Source organism: Procambarus clarkii, chromosome 29 (assembly GCF_040958095.1).
Source record: "Procambarus clarkii isolate CNS0578487 chromosome 29, FALCON_Pclarkii_2.0, whole genome shotgun sequence".
Classification (NCBI taxonomy): Eukaryota; Metazoa; Arthropoda; class Malacostraca; order Decapoda; family Cambaridae; genus Procambarus; species Procambarus clarkii.
This window is the reverse complement of record NC_091178.1, coordinates 6710621-6714134: the sequence shown is the minus strand read 5'-3', so window position 1 is coordinate 6714134 and position 3514 is coordinate 6710621. Positions and strand designations below refer to the sequence as shown.

The following is a 3514-nucleotide window of genomic DNA, read 5'->3' as shown; positions in this document are numbered from 1 at the left end:
AAAGTTACTTATAAGAGTTACTAAGAACAATCAAAGCATCACTGGGTAACTAAGATAAGAAGGTCACTTACCACAAGTGTGGTCGAGGCTCAGGACATGTCTTAAGTAACCTCTCACGGATCTCAAGTCACTTAACACACTGATAAGTTCACTTAGGTTCCACACGATGACACTAATCAAGCTACCACTTATATGGACATTTCAAAAGGATTTATTTTAATTCATTACTTTTATTAATTGTCCTTATGTATAATTTCAATTATTTTATATATATATATATATATATATATATATATATATATATATATATATATATATATATATAAATATATATATATATATATAAAATGGGAGAGAGAAAATGCGTTTTTGAGTGAGAGATAGAGTGCATGTGTGAGTGAGAGATAGAGACCGTGATAGAATGAGAGCGTATGAGAGTGCGTGAGGGAGTGATAGTGTGCGTGAGTGAGAGAAAGATACAGACATATAGAAGGAGAGGGAGAGAGAGGGAGAAGGGGAGAGAGAGGGAGAAGGAGAGAGAGGAGGGACGTACACTCAACACAGCTGGTGGAAGCACACTGACGGCCACACCAACTCGTGTCCAAACACCCCCCCCCCCAAAAGGAGGGGCCAACCCCCACCCCAGGGGAGGGGCCAACCCCCACCCCAGGGGAGGGGCCAACCCCCCACCCCAGGGGAGGGGCCAACCCCCCACCCCAGGGGAGGGGCCAACCCCCCACCCCAGGGGAGGGGCCAACCCCCCCCCCCCTCAACACCCCAAAACTCTCCCCACAACAATCCTTCCTCTCCTGATCTCACTTTCTCTTCTATATATTTATGTCAGCTTTCCTCCTCCACTCTACCTGTCCCTGATTCACAGTGGCGGCTCCTCCCACAGTGGTGGTGGCGGCTCCTCACACAGTGGTGGTGGTGGCGGCTCCTCCCACAGTGGTGGTGGTGGCGGCTCCTCACACAGTGGTGGTGGTGGCGGCTCCTCACACAGTGGTGGTGGTGGCGGCTCCTCACACAGTGGTGGTGGTGGCGGCTCCTCACACAGTGGTGGTGGTGGCGGCTCCTCACACAGTGGTGGTGGTGGCTCCTCACACAGTGGTGGTGGTGGCGGCTCCTCACACAGTGGTGGTGGTGGTGGCTCCTCACACAGTGGTGGTGGTGGCGGCTCCTCCCACAGTGGTGGTGGTGGCGGCTCCTCACACAGTGGTGGTGGCTCCTCACACAGTGTTGGTGGTGGCGGCTCCTCACACAGTGGTGGTGGTGGCGGCTCCTCACACAGTGGTGGTGGTGGCGGCTCCTCACACAGTGGTGGTGGTGGCGGCTCCTCACACAGTGGTGGTGGTGGCTCCTCACACAGTGGTGGTGGTGGCGGCTCCTCAGTGGTGGCGGCTCCTCACACAGTGTTGGTGGTGGCGGCTCCTCACACAGTGGTGGTGGTGGCTCCTCACACAGTGGTGGTGGTGGCTCCTCACACAGTGGTGGTGGTGGCGGCTCCTCACACAGTGGTGGTGGTGGCGGCTCCTCACACAGTGTTGGTGGTGGCGGCTCCTCACACAGTGGTGGTGGTGGCGGCTCCTCACACAGTGGTGGTGGCTCCTCACACAGTGGTGGTGGTGGTGGCTCCTCACACAGTGGTGGTGGTGGTGGCTCCTCACACAGTGGTGGTGGTGGCGGCTCCTCACACAGTGGTGGTGGTGGCGGCTCCTCACACAGTGGTGGTGGTGGTGGCTCCTCAAACAGTGGTGGTGGTGGCGGCTCCTCATACAGTGGTGGTGGTGGCGGCTCCTCATACAGTGGTGGTGGTGGCGGCTCCTCATACAGTGGTGGTGGTGGCGGCTCCTCATACAGTGGTGGTGGTGGCGGCTCCTCATACAGTGGTGGTGGTGGCGGCTCCTCATACAGTGGTGGTGGCTCCTCACACAGTGGTGGTGGTGGTGGCTCCTCATACAGTGGTGGTGGCGGCTCCTCACACAGTGGTGGTGGTGGTGGCTCCTCATACAGTGTTGGTGGTGGTGGCTCCTCATACAGTGGTGGTGGCTCCTCACACAGTGGTGGTGGTGGTGGCTCCTCATACAGTGGTGGTGGCGGCTCCTCACACAGTGGTGGTGGTGGCGGCTCCTCATACAGTGGTGGTGGCGGCTCCTCACACAGTGGTGGTGGTGGCGGCTCCTCATACAGTGTTGGTGATGGTGGTGGCTCCTCACACAGTGTTGGTGGTGGCTCCTCACACAGTGTTGGTGGTGGCTCCTCACACAGTGTTGGTGGTGGTGGTGGCTCCTCACACAGTGTTGGTGGTGGTGGTGGCTCCTCACACAGTGTTGGTGGTGGTGGTGGCTCCTCACACAGTGTTGGTGGTGGTGGTGGCTCCTCACACAGTGTTGGTGGTGGTGGTGGCTCCTCACACAGTGTTGGTGGTGGTGGTGGCTCCTCACACAGTGTTGGTGGTGGTGGTGGCTCCTCACACAGTGTTGGTGGTGGTGGTGGCTCCTCACACAGTGTTGGTGGTGGTGGTGGCTCCTCACACAGTGTTGGTGGTGGTGGTGGCTCCTCACACAGTGTTGGTGGTGGTGGTGGCTCCTCACACAGTGTTGGTGGTGGTGGTGGCTCCTCACACAGTGTTGGTGAGGGTGGTGGCTCCTCACACAGTGTTGGTGAGGGTGGTGGCTCCTCATACAGTGTTGGTGGTGGTGGTGGCTCCTCACACAGTGTTGGTGGTGGTGGTGGCTCCTCACACAGTGTTGGTGGTGGTGGTGGCTCCTCACACAGTGTTGGTGGTGGCTCCTCACACAGTGTTGGTGATGGTGGTGGCTCCTCACACAGTGTTGGTGGTGGTGGTGGCTCCTTACACAGTGTTGGTGGTGGCTCCTCACACAGTGTTGGTGGTGGTGGTGGCTCCTCACACAGTGTTGGTGATGGTGGTGGCTCCTCACACAGTGTTGGTGGTGGAGGTGGTGGCTCCTCACACAGTGTTGGTGGTGGCTCCTCACACAGTGTTGGTGGTGGCTCCTCACACAGTGGTGGTGGCTCCTCACACAGTGGTGGTGGTGGTGGCTCCTCACACAGTGGTGGTGGTGGTGGCTCCTCACACAGTGGTGGTGGTGGTGGCTCCTCACACAGTGGTGGTGGTGGTGGCTCCTCACACAGTGGTGGTGGTGGTGGCTCCTCACACAGTGGTGGTGGTGGTGGCGTCTCACACAGTGTGAGCGGCGTCTCCCTCTCCGTCGTTTATCGAGTGACCTCATAACGTCACACATTTCCTGCCTCTCATTTATTCTCATTTGTATTGTGTCCTCTTCCATCCTTCCTTCCCCTCCTCTCTCTCTCTCTCTCTCTCTCTCTCTCTCTCTCTCTCTCTCGCGCGCGCGCTCTAAGTCATCAGTGTTGATGTCATTACTCATCAGTAATCATCGTCTTGTGGAGAGGGACATGAATATGGTGTTATGACTCCCTGACCATTGTTAATTATCAGCGAGGGCCAGGCTGGTCCAGCCCAGCCGAGAGT

At 57.1% G+C, this 3514-nt stretch overlaps 1 long non-coding RNA gene across 1 annotated transcript in view; it reads right to left on the bottom strand.

Annotated features, from left to right (window-relative positions):
• LOC138369775 (uncharacterized) overlaps window positions 1-592 on the bottom strand; it is a 63042-nt gene extending 62450 nt beyond the window's left edge. Inside the window, exons 1-2 of the long non-coding RNA XR_011229945.1 lie at window positions 554-592; window positions 72-187 (exon numbers count right to left, since the gene is read on the bottom strand). This is a non-coding gene — a long non-coding RNA (uncharacterized lncRNA). The remainder of the gene's footprint in view (window positions 1-71; window positions 188-553) is intronic.
• Between the last annotated feature and the right edge of the window lie 2922 nt (window positions 593-3514).